The sequence below is a fragment of the Carettochelys insculpta genome, chromosome 6 (assembly GCF_033958435.1).
Source record: "Carettochelys insculpta isolate YL-2023 chromosome 6, ASM3395843v1, whole genome shotgun sequence".
In the NCBI taxonomy this organism is placed as follows: domain Eukaryota; kingdom Metazoa; phylum Chordata; order Testudines; family Carettochelyidae; genus Carettochelys; species Carettochelys insculpta.
Window position 1 is genome coordinate 7,329,818 of NC_134142.1, and position 13,442 is coordinate 7,343,259.

Below are 13,442 nucleotides of genomic sequence, written 5' to 3' on the forward strand. Positions count from 1 at the left end.
ACACAGCTGCCTAGACAGTGAGAAAGCAACTGTAAGAGTAGCTTCCCGTACACTACCACTGGTTTAGCAGCAGAATAAGTGAAGGAAGGGCTGCAACTGTCTCCTTTAAAAATAGTACTGATTAGTTTCGAGCTGGGGTGAGAGAGAAAGAATTAAGAGATTAAAGAAAGAGAACCTGAGGAACTAGGCTGGTGAGAAAAAGAGCACTGGTGAATTTCACAGGGAACAGAATTAATTACTGAGGGGTATGGCTACACTATGAAATTACATCAAATTTGTCAAAGTCCATTTCATAGCATCCGATTTTACAAAGTCAAGGGTGCATGTCCACAGTGGCCCACAAAGTTGATAGTGTGTGTCCCCATTAGCATTGCCAGCACTGTATCATGGGCCCTATCCCACAGTTCCTGCTGTCTCATTAGATGGTGGGTTTCTGTCAATGTTTCTGACAGGACAAAAATGTACTGCAGGTGGTTGTGGGTGGGTATTGTCAGCATCCCATAATGCACTTCTCTCCTCCCCCTCTTTTTGGAAAGCAATGGCAAAAAGTTTCTTTACACCATTTATAAATATCCAGGCAGACACCATTGCATGGCTAGCATGGAACCCACAGAGCCCTTCAGATTCCAAAATAAAATGTTTAAATAACTTAATGTTTCAGGTAGAGCAGTGCTAATGAAGACAGAAATCAATAGACAGCTCAAGGAAGACCAGGCCAGCTTCCACAGCAAGAGATCCTGAACTGATCAAATTGCAACTCTCAGAGTAATCATAGAGCAGTCGCTCGAGTGGAACTGCCCCCTGTACATAACCTTCACAGACTTCGAAAAAGCCTTTGACAGCACTGATAGACACTTTGTGGAAACTGCTGCAACACCGCGGCATCCCTTCCAAGATCATGAACTCGATTCATTCAACATATAAGCCAAGTTGTTCACAATGGTGTCTTGTCAGAACCCTTCAGCATACTGTCAGGAGTGCAACAAGGGTGCCTATTGTCACCTTTCCTTGATCACAATGGACTGGATTATGAACAGGACAACAGATGGCCATCAATGAGGCCTTCAGTGGACACTTTTCAAACAGCTAGAGGACATTGATTTTGACAATGATGTTGCCCTCCTTTCACACCAACACGAAAGCATGAAAGAAAAGGTCACAACACTAGACAAACCTGCCTCAATGACTAGACTGAGGATTAAAAAGGGAAAGACCAAGACAATGAGGATCAACCAGTCCAACAACATCACCATCACATTGGGAGGGATGACCTGGAAGATGTGGAGCAGTTTACCTACTTAGGGAGTATTATGGGCATAGATGGAGGAACAGATAAGGATATCAATGCCATGATGTGGAAGGCAACAGCTGCATTCAAGACTCTCCATTCCATATGGAGTTCACAAAATATCTGCAAAGACAAAACTGCAGATCTTCAACACAAATGTGAAGAGTGTGCTCTTGTATGGATGTGAGACCTGGCGTACCAAAAAAGTCTTCAAATCACAAGCTACAGACATTCATAAACAGATGCCTGAGGTACACCCTTCACATCAAATGTGAAGACTTCATCACAAATGAGGAGCTTTGAACAGAGCAGGACAAGAACCAATTGACATTGAAATCAAGAGGAGAAAGTGGGGATGGCTATGCCACAGTCTCGGAAAGCCATCATCCAGCATAGTTTGCCAAGCTCTCAAATGTAACCCGCAAGGAAAATGCAAAAGAGGAAGACCTCGGACAATGTGGAGAAGATCTACTGAGACTGAAGGACAAGAACTGGCGTATTCCTGGAGCCAGCTAGAAGTTTTGTCCCAAGACAGAGTGAAGTGGAGGAGACTTGCAGATGATCTATGCTCCACCTGGCGTACAAGGATTTAGTAGTAGTATTGTAGTAATGCAAATGTAAAAGAAAACACCCATTATGTTAAAGTAACAGAAATAATGAGCAGTCCTGTAGCACCTGAAAGCCTAATACAGTAAACGCTCTTCTATCCTGTATTCTTTCAACCAGAATGCTCAGATAACTGGCAGAAACGTGCTGCTTGTTCTGAGAGCAAAACTGACTGGAAGTCACTCCCAGCCATCACTGCCAGAGTTTCTTTGGTGGGGTCCCCAGATCTGTAGCTGCTGGCACTCCCCTGCAACCTGGCCAGCTCTCCACCACAGTGCTGTTGATGCTCCCTTGCCCTTGCCCTTGCCCCAGCCCCAGCCCTACATGGCTTCCAGTCCCTGCCAGCACTCCCATGCTGCTGCTGGAGCACTCCCCTTCCCTGCTGGCTTCCTGGTCCTGGTGCTGCCTCCCCACATCCCCCATGGTACTGCCACAGCTCTCTGGCACCCTTCCCAGCCCTGGATCTACTGGCACTCCCAAGGCCACAGCCCCTGCAGGGTCCCTGGCCCCAGCGTTGCTGGTGCTCCTCTGTGCCCAGGACTGGTCCCTGGCCCTGGAGTTGCCAGCAAAGCCCTGCACCCTGGCAGGACCCCTGGCCCCGGAGCTGCTAGCATTCCCCCCACCCTAGCCAGAGATCCCACAGCTTTGTCTCCCCCCACTGCCTGTGCCTCTCCTGAGCCCTGCCTGTGCCTCCCCAGATGCTCTGTGTTAATTGGCATATTTGAATATCCGGCAACCTCCCAGTCCCAAGGTTGCTGGATATGAAAAAGTTTACTGTAAATATATTAGATCATGAGCTTTCATGGATAAAACATGACAAATAAATTTGTTAGTCTTTAAGTTACTACAGGACTGCTTGTTATTTGTGAGCTACAGACTAACACAGCTACTCCCACGAGCTGTGTTAAAGCCAGTTACAACAGCTTGGTAGGCATAAGAGAATCCTGCAAGAGCAATATTGTCATAGAAGCAGAATGACAAGGCAAATAATTCCACTTCTCTAAAATGTCAGCTGGGTAGGATTCACAGGCCTAGTGAAAGAACTTAGAAAGAACATTTCAAAAGAAATACAAAAACGTCGTAAAAACTGGAATAAGCAAATGGTAAACCAGGGTTGGTCACGGTTTTTAAATAAGGGAGAAGGGAAATATCTTTAAAGTGTGACTTAACCCTTCAAAAACCTAAGACAGTGTCCCAAAAATCAAAAACAAATTATTCACAATCTAAATAAGCTAAATAAAGCATATTATACTTCTAGTGAAGATTAAGGTTGGGAAAAGCCTCACGAGGTTGTCTAGTCCAATCCCCTACTCAAAGCAGAACCAACCCCAACTAAATCATTCCAGACTAGGCTTTGTGAAGCCAGGCTTTAAAAACTTCTAAGAATGGAGATTCCACCACCTCTCTAGGTGAACCATTCCAGAGATTTACCAGCCTCAGTTTTTCCTTGTATGCAAACTAGGCCTCCCCTACTACAACTTAAGAACACTGCTCCTTGCTCTGTCATCTGCCACCACTGGCAACATTCTAGCTCTATCCTCTTTGGAACACCACTCCAGATAGTTGAAGGCTGATATCAAATCCCTCTTCTTCTGCAAACTTAATAAGCTCAGTTCCCCTCAGCCTCTTCTCACAAGTCATGCCACCCAGCCCTCTAATCATTCATACATACTTCAGATGTAGCTCTACCAGTGCCAAGCAGAGGGGGAATAATGACTTCCCTCAATCTGCTGGCAATGTTCCTACTAATGCAGCCCAACATGCTGTTAGCTTTTTGGCTACAAAACCACACTATTTACTCATATCCAGCTTCTCACACACTATAGTCTCCAGGTCCTTTTCTGCAGAACTGCCACTGAGCTGGCCTGTGCCCAGAATGTAACAGTGCATGGGATGCTATGCTACTTTAACTTGCTGGCAAGAATACTGTGAGAGACCATAGAACAAGCTTTACTAAAGTCAAGGTGTAGCATGCCCACTGCTTTCCTTGTAACCATAGATTAAGTTACCTCCTCAAGATTCAGAAAAGAGCAAAAAAATGATTAGGGGTTTGGAATGGGTGCCATATGAAGAAAGATTAAAAAGATTGGGACTTTTCAACTCAGAAAAGAAGAGACTAAGGAGGGAGATGATAGATGTCTATAAAATCATGACTGCTGTTGAAAAAGTAAATAAGGAAAAGTGATTTACTTGTTCCCATACAATAAGAACTAGGGGTCACCAAATGAAATGAATGGGTAGCGGGTGTAAAACAAAAGGAAATTTTGCTTCGCACAGTGCATGATAGGCCTCTAGAATTCCTTGTCAAAGGCTGCTGTGAAGACCAGGACTTTGGCCAGGTTCAAAAAAAAGAACTAAATAATTTCATGGAGCTTAGGTCCATCAATGGCTGTTAGCCAGGATGGGCAGGAATGGTGTCCCTAGCCCCTGTTTGTCAAACGCTAGAAATGGATGACAGGAGAGGGATCACTTGATGATTATTGGTTCTGTTCACTCCCTCTGGGGCATTGGCTACTGTTGGAAGACGGGATACCAGACTAGATGGATGTTTGGTCTGACCCAGTATGACCCTTCTTATGTTCATAGAAGGCAATTAGGCTGGTCAGGCATGATTTGCCCTTGATGGATCCTTGTTGACTGTTACTGATCACCTTCCTCTCCTCCAAATATTTTAAAATGGATTCATTGAGGACCTGCTCTATGGTTTTTCCAAGGACTGAGGCAAGGCTGACCTGTCTCTAGTTCCACGGATTCTTTTTTTCTTTTTAAAAGACAGGCACCACGTTTGCCTTTTTCCAAGAGTCTAGGACCTCTCCCAACCACCACCATTTTTTTTTAAAACATAAAGGCCAGTTCTGCAATCACATCACCCAACTCCCTCAGCATGCTCAGGTGCTTTAGATGCAGCACTTTGGACTTATCCATGTTTAGCTTTCCTGAAGAGTCCTTAACCTGTTCTTTCACCACTTAGGGCTGCTCAGGTCCTCCCCAAACTGTGCCACCTAGTGTAGCACTATCATTGTCCCTTCAAAGGGGGCACAGTAATGAAGCAATTCGAAGCAAGCTAATGAGGCACTGATATGCATATTCAGTGCCTCATTAGTATAATGGAGGCCACACAAACAACCTTCAAATTTCAAATTGTCAGGGAAGATGGGGGCAGCTTTGAAATAAGTGCCTCACTTCAACATTCCCTTACTCCAATCTAGTTCTGTGGGAGGTAAGAGAATGTTGAAGCAAGGCACTGATTTCAAAGCTGCCCCCATCTTCCCTGTCAATCTGAAATTCCAAGTTTGTTCGTGCAGCCACCCTTATGCTAATGAGGTGCTGAAAATGCATGTCAATGCCTCACTAGCCTGCTTCAAATTGCCTCATTACCATGCTCTCTCTGATAGGGCAACGGTAGCGTGGCAGCAGCCTCTGAGATCTAATTCTGTCTCTGAAGACGAAGGCAAAAAAGCATTGAGGACTTCACTTTTTTCTACATCATCTGTTACTAGATTGCCTTCCACATTCAGGAAGGGTCCCACACTTTCTCTGACCTTCTTGCTGCTAACATACTTATGGAATCCCTTTTTGTTACCCTTCTCAGCCCTTGCTAGCTGCAATTCCAATGCACTTTGGCTTTCCTGATTACATCCCTTTATGACCAAGCATTTATTCTCCTCCATAGTCATCAGTCCAAGTTTCCACTTCCTGTGTGCTTCCTTTTTGTGTTTAAGCTCACTAAAAAATTCTCTGTTAAGCCAGGCTGGTCTCCTGCCATATTTGCCATTCTTTCTGCTCACTGGGATAGTTTGTTCCTGCACCCTCTAAGTCTTTTCTAAAATACAGCCAACTCTCAGGGATTCCTTTCCCTCCAATATTAGCCTCCCAGGGTATCCAGCCCTTTGTTTCCCTGATGGAGTCAAATCTGCTTTTCTGAAGTTCACAGTACATATTCTGATGTTCTCGCTTCTCTCTTTGTCAAGATCCTGAACTCAACAACCTACTGCTGTCCAGGCTGTTACCTGCTTCTATTTCCCATACCAATTCTTCCCTATTTGTGATATTTCAAACTGGGGGAAAAAAAACAAAAGAAACAAAAACAAAAACAAAAACACAAAAAAACCCTCTAGGCACCAAAAGAGTTTGGAAATCTATACCTTGAAATAGATTCTGCAGGACAGACATCCTCCAATATAATGGAAAACTATGAAGCAAAGATGATCTGACTGCTTTGCATGTGGCTGAAATGTAAACATCCCCACGGCAAATAGACGAGGATGTCCTCTGCTTTGGACCAAAGGAGTCTTCTAGTTGTGTAAGGAATGCGGCAGCAGGAACACAATGCTGCTGAAGGCTGGGAGGAATGTGTCTCCCAGAGATCATTTGCATGAGAATGCAAAGGGGTGCACGTGTGATACCTTTCAGGCAAAGCCTAATGGGTAGCAAGGAAGCCATGAGATTTTGTCTATTGTAAACACATTGTTGTAAAATCACAATTTATGCTGACACTCAGTGTGGGAGTTGTGGGATCTCACTAATGCTCTGGGTTGTTGTGGGGGGAACAGGGCAGTTGCCATAGCTCCCTAATACATTGATTACACAGGGCTCCCCGGTTTAAAGCATTGTAAGGCAGGAGGGGAGGGGTCTTGGTTGAGCTAGTTTGTTGAACGCTTGTGCTCTACCTAGGCTTTGGCTGTATGGCTATAACTGTGGCTTGATTAGCCTTTCTCATCTGTTAAAAGCTAGAGGTGGATACTAGGGTTTTCATGAAACTCTACACTGGAGATATTAAGAGCTGAAATCACACAGTTCTGCTTCCGGGTGATCCCCAAGTTGTGTGGCTGGTAAGGGAGCAATCATAGCAGGTGGCTGGTAGGAGCAGAAGCAGCGGATGACGGTGACTCATGGGTGGGTGGTAGGAGGAGCAGTGGATGGCACTACCAGTGTGACTGGCAGACGGCTGGTAGGAGGAGTGGCCAGCAGGTAGCAGTCAGTGGGATGCTGCAGACAAGTGGACAGCTAGTACTGCCCTGGTGATGTATCTGCGGGCTCTGGGTCCGGGACTGCACCGCAAGAGGTACACCCTGTAACTGCGTGTGAGGTAAAGGCCAAGAGCCCCAGCAAGAGACTTGGTTCTATAGTCTATGGGGATGGTATCTTGTTAAAGGGGTTTGTCTCTCCTTTGCTTAGATATACTGTATCTGTCACCGTAAACTTGGGGTAGGTTATTGTCATTAAATAAGCTTTTTCTATCTTAGACTCTGTGCTTGTTGGGGGAAGCGGGGAGGAGAACTGCCTTACAGGCACCCAGCAAGTGGGGTGAGATTGTCCTAGGCCACTGGGTGGGAGCTCGAGCCAGCTGGTTGTATCCTTGACAGGAAACCCCCAGGAGCTGAACGTGGACCTTCTAGCAGGCACCTGGCATTAAGAGAAGGGTTACAGTTGTAAGACAGTCAGATCTTAGCAATGTGAAATATAGTCAGACAGCCATATCTGAATGTGGTACTTCTAGCTACGATACTGACCAAGTAACTGGTGTGCAAAAGCTAGGTAAAATTTTAAATGCTATTATTTGCACCACAAACTTAATGGACCCTTTGTACTATATCACGTGGCCTCACCAAAATGAGCGTACAATCTAAGTTCCCTGTAAGATGAACAGCTAAACAGGAACACAGGGCTCCAGCTGGGAGAGATCTCCCCCCGAGCACAGTACCTGCCCGCGCCAGCATGGACCTGCCCCCGACTTGTCAGGGACAAGAGAGGTGCCCTCCCCTCACCCCAATCCGCCCCGGCACAGACTGCCACAGTCATGAAGAAGTGCCTCTCGCCTGGCCCCAAACAGCTATGCTAAGAGAGGGCTGGAGATAGCCCCCTCTCCCAGGGGCAGCTTGCACACCAAAGCCCTCATTCCCAGTCCCACCCCAGAGTCTGCAACCCGAGCCAGACCCCTCAGGCCCCCGCCCCGCAACCCTCTACCCCAGCCCTGAGCCACTCCCATTCTCCAAATCCCTTAGCCCCACTCCCACCACACACCACCCATATGCAGACTGAATTTTATTATGTGAATCAATATGGAGGTTACCTGTCACATCACCTCCACACTGGTGCATGTAACAAGATTCACTCTGTACAAGGAAATGAAATATCAGGGGGAACGCTGCATACAAACGTAAACAAAGCTGGCAGAAAAACTGACTCACTAAGGTAGAATTTCACCACCACCATGGAAAGGTGTCTCAGTTAAGGCCATCTTATTCTTGTCAAATCTAGAGTAAAGACGGATCAGTTCCTAGAGTGTTCAGATTTCTTACCTTACAAACTGAAGACAAGGCCACCAAGAAATGTGCCCTTCTCACAAGAAACATGAGCTCACACGTACGTGTAGCTCAAATGGAGCTTGCACTAGTTTTGACAAGATCACATGAATCTCTCATGACACAGAAGAATAATGCATCAAGTACCACATTAATTTGATCATATGGGGCTAAAGACTCTGATACTCTTAACAGGTCAGGATAGTTGTGGAAAAATTAGTTTGGGGGCAAAATAAAAGGGTTGCCATGACCTTGTATCCATTACAGCACAAGACTTCAGTTACAATTTCAAGTCTATTCACTGGATTGCTCTCAAGAGACCAGAAGGACACAAATCACCTACAGGCAATCCCCGACTTACGAACACATTGACTTACAACCATTCATGCTTACGAACAACCTCCAGCTCACCCCCTGCCCTCGGGTGCCCAAGTGCACTACTCCAGCCACACACCTGGGGTTCCCCTCCAACCCTTGCAACCCAGCTCCAACCCCCATGCCCCAATCCCCCCCACACACCTGGGCCTCAACTCCACCTCCCAACCCAACCCCAAGCCCCGTGGACCTGGACCCAACTCCCCTCCAACCCCCACATGGCCCCAGATCACCCCTCCCGGCACGGCTGGCTCAGCATGCGCAGGGCTCCAACCTGCCCCTATGCTCAAGTACCCCACCCTGGTGCACCCCCATTCAGCCCATCCCCAGCTCACCCCCCATGCATGGGGCTCCAACTTCAACCCATGCATGGGGCTCCAGCTCCCAGCTGGGCTCCAAACCCTCTCCACTTAACCACCCCACCCCCGGTGTTCCCCCCCATTCAACCCACCCACCCAGATGAACCCCTCCCTCCTACAGCCCCAGCTCACCCCCACCCCTGCACTTGGGGCGCTGGCTGTCAGCCACTGCTGGCGTGTGCAGGGGCTCTATCCCCCCTGCCAATTTGACCCACCGCCACCCTGGTTCACCTCAGTTCAATCTCCCCTCTGCCCTGCTCAACCTCCCATGTCCCCAGCCAATCACCACCCCGCACACACTGGGCTGTCAGCTGCCAGCGTGTGTGGTGCTCCAGTTGTCAGCTGCTGCAGGCCCATAAGGCTCTCCCCACCCCCAGCTAACCCCCCTGCCCCATTCAACCCCCCAATCTTCCATGGCCCCAGCTCACACTCCCTGGCACACGGGGCTCCAGCTTCAACCTGCACCCGGGGCTCCCAACCCCTGGCATGCAGGTCTCCAGCTCCAATCCCCCTACTCACCACCCTGCAGCCCCGCCTCCAACCCCTGGTCAGCCTCAACCCTGCCCCAATCCTCTACTGCCCAGGTCCAACCCCCTGCAAGCCCCAGACCAACTGCACCCTCCCACCACCACTGCCACCCTAAGCCACCCAAGGCTTAACCCCCTGCCCCTCCCAGGGCCCCAACCCAAGCCCTCCCCAACTTAAGTGAAATACAAAGTACCTTGAGGGATTACAGTATAAGGGTATTTCTGACTTACAACCAAATCAAGTTACAACCAGGTGTTCGGAACACAACCCCCAACTTACGAATGGGTTATCTGTATTCTGATGCACCGTATCACGGAGCTCTCATCTACCAGGAGCCACAATGCCAGAGACAGGGATATGGCCCGAGACAGAGCAAATAAAATTAACACCTTTATAGATGAACAGCAGAGGTCAGGTACTCAGCTTGATGGATCAGCTGTGGTTCTCAACTGTTGCAGAGAGCAACAACACTTGATGAGATCAGGAGTCACTGAACTTTTGGTCTCTGCTGACTTGGGAGCTAAGCAATGTTTTGAGCCAACACAGACTATCAATGTCAGTATTAGGTGAGAGAAATTATCTGAAACTAGTATTGTGAGGCCACCATGAACACAGGGAGATTTGTGAACTGAGCTTCATATTCAAATTTGACACATTAACATATGGCATGAACAAAGACAACAATTATCTCACGCATAATAAGGACTGTTTCCTTTCCTTTGATGTTTGTAATGATCTCAGGCAAGACACAACATCCCTGGCCACTCACCGCCCCCCCTTCAGTTCATGTATTTGATTTGTCGGTTTTTATTACGTTTTTCTTTGGACATCTGTGCTATATATCTGGGTCTGGACTGGAAATTATATAAATTTGAAGAAGTGGGTCTTGTTCAACGAAAGCTCATCACCTAATCAATCGTTCTGTTAGTCTTTAAAGTGCTACATGACTGCTGTTTTGTTCTGTTAGAACACAGACTAACAAGGCTAGCTCTCTGTTAAAGTTACCCTAAGTAAGTGAGTAAAATTTTGCAACACTACTTTAATGCTCATTTTTTTTAAATTTGGGAGCAGAGTAATTAAAATATTTAAAGTGTATATTTAATAGCTCAAGCAGTATAAAGTCTTGCCAGCAGCATTCAGTATTTTCATGCACTGCATACAAGTAAAAAATAAATTACTGACAATAAAAAAAGCTCAGCTTGCACGATATCAAAGTGTTAAAACCCAGGAAGCAGCATCTTTAAAGCAGATTCATTCCCTTTCTTTTAGTTTATGTTTTCCCTCTTTGGGTGCTGGGGAGTGGGGAATAATGGTGCCCTTTCATGTACAGAGAACAACCAGAAGTCCTGCGGCACCTTATAGACTAACAGATATTTTGGAACATAAGCTTTCGTGCGCAAAGACCCGCTTCAACAGAAACTCGTGTACAGGAAACTAATTCCTAACCTATCACCTCTCTCCCTCTCCATGTGATTTAAACTCACACTTTGGAGGGTCGGGGGATAAACTAAAGACCTAGGTGACAAGCCTGTTCTCTCCTACAGACAACCTCCCAACCTTATGAGGATCCTCACTAATGGCCACAGTCTATACCCCAGGAATACCAGTCCTGGGACTTTTCCTTGCAACAATGCCTGCTGCCAGCTCTGTCCACATATCTATTCCGGGGATACCATCACTGGACCAAACCAGGTTAGTCACAGAATCACGGGCACATTCTCATGTTCCTCAACTAGCATCATATATGCTATCATGTGCCAACAATGCCCGGATGCTTTGTATATTGGACAGACTTCAAACTCTTAGACAAAGAATTAATGGGCACAAAAAAGACATAAAACACTCCTGATCCACAAACCGGTCAACTGACATTTTAATGGAGTGGGCCATTCTGTTAATGACTTAAGAGTTTGCCTCTTACTGAAGAAGAATTTTCAAACTACTTTGGAAAGAGAGGCTGCTGAACTCTCTTTTATATTCAAATTCAACACATTAACACATAATTTGAACCGGGATGCGAATTTTCTGGGTCATTATAGGGGCTCTTTTGCATGCTTGGCTTAATCTAATTCTTGATTCCCTGCCCCTCTACTCTCTGATTTGCTTACCTTGATAATTTTTTTCCTCCTCATTTGTCAACCTTGATTACTATTTTTGGTTCGCTATGCCTTAAATGTTGAGTCTGTTCTAATATGGCTATGGGCTGAAGAGTGGGTCTGTCCCACGAAAGCTCATCACCTCAAATTATTTTGTTAGTCTTTAAAGTGCTACTTTACTGCTTTTTTGTTTTGATAGTATATAGGCTAGCACGGCTTTCTCTCTGTTACTATTAGATTAGTGATTGTCTTTCAGTGATGAAGAACAAGTCTGAAAGAACCAGGTGCCTGTTTAGTTGGAAAATTATAACTACTAATTGATAACTAAAAAGGAGATTTGTAGAGTTAAGGGGTTTGGTATATAAATGTGTTAAAAACATCAACTTCATTTTCTTACATGACAATGCTAATTTTAAATGTAATTTCTTTTACCAAATTTAACTAGTTTACTGCTCCTCTGTTAACATGCATAAGGAGCTTTTCAGAAAAAGAATGTAAACAAGAGGTGATCTGCCTACACAACACTTTTTAAATGTTTTGAGACAAGACTAGCTAGAAACACAATTAATATACACAAAACATACTACTGGTCTTTTAGTAAGAGAATCTTATCAGTATGCCAACCCTTTTACCTGCCTTGTCTGACACAGTTTGATTCCTGCAAGCAGCTATGCATAGAGCTATTGTTCTGTAAAACAGGGACCCTTAATCATACCTACTGGCCATGTCTACACTAGCCCAAAACTTCAAAATGGCCATGCAAATGGCCATTTCAAAGTTACTAATGAAGCGCTGAAATACATATTCAGCGCTCATTAGAATGCCGGCAGCCGCAGCACTTCGAAATTGATGAGGCTTGCAGCCGTGCAGCTCGTCCAGACAAGGCTCCTTTTCGAAAGGACCCTGGCAACTTCGAAATCCCCTTATTCCTATCTGCTATTAGGAATAAGGGGATTTTGAATTTGCGAGGGTCTTTTCGAAAGGGAGCCCCATCTGGACGAGCTGCGCGGCTGCAAGCCGCATCAATTTTGAAGTGCAGCGGCTGCCGGCATTCTAATGAGGCGCTGAATATGTATTCCAGCACTTCATTAGCAAACTTCGAAATGGCCATTTGTATGGCCACGTCCAAGTTTTGGGCTTGTGTAGACGTAGCCATTGTACCCCATAAGCCTACTCCTTCTTCAGCTCAGAACTGTGCAGGCACACATCCAAGATACTCAGTGAGTGAAAACAAGAAGTAGTCCTGTGGCACCTTATAGACTAACATATTTTGGAGCATAAGCTTTCGTGGACAAAGACGTTTCTCATGAAGCAGATCTTTGCCCATGAAAGTTTATGCTCCAAAATATCTGTTAATCCATTAAGTGCCACACAACTTCTTGTTTTTGAAGAAACAGGTTAACTGAGCTGCCCCCTCTGACATTTCAGTGAGTGAAGTAACTATTTTTTTATTGGACCAGCTTCTTCTAGTGAGAGAGAAACTTTTGAGGCACACAGAACTCTCTTTTGGGTCTCTACAATTATACTGTGTTCAGGCAAATATTCCACATATTTGCATTAAAGATTTTTAAAAATACCTAAAGAATCTGGTGCAGACAGCTGCTGCTGAGTCACCAGGGGACGGAGACCCACAAATCATTCCTGTAAACACAATTAAGAGTGCTAGGTATGAATACAAACATACAATTGTCAGGGCAGAAAATTTCTGCTACGTGGACGCAAGCCAAGCTGTAGAACTTGCTATCACTTACACTTAACACATCAACACCTCTCCCAGCTTCTCCCCTGCCACAGTCCCAAGAACACTTATACCCACCATCGGCATTTAGAAAACAAAATAATTGCTTTCTTAATTACACCCTTTTATAAAAGAGGCAAAAACACT

General features: G+C 45.7%; 1 protein-coding gene across 1 annotated transcript in view; it reads right to left on the reverse strand.

Moving 5' to 3' along the window:
* Positions 1 to 13,442, reverse strand: part of SOS2 (SOS Ras/Rho guanine nucleotide exchange factor 2) — a 119,334-nt gene that overhangs the window by 83,832 nt on the left and 22,060 nt on the right. The gene's annotated exons all lie outside the window — the stretch shown is intronic.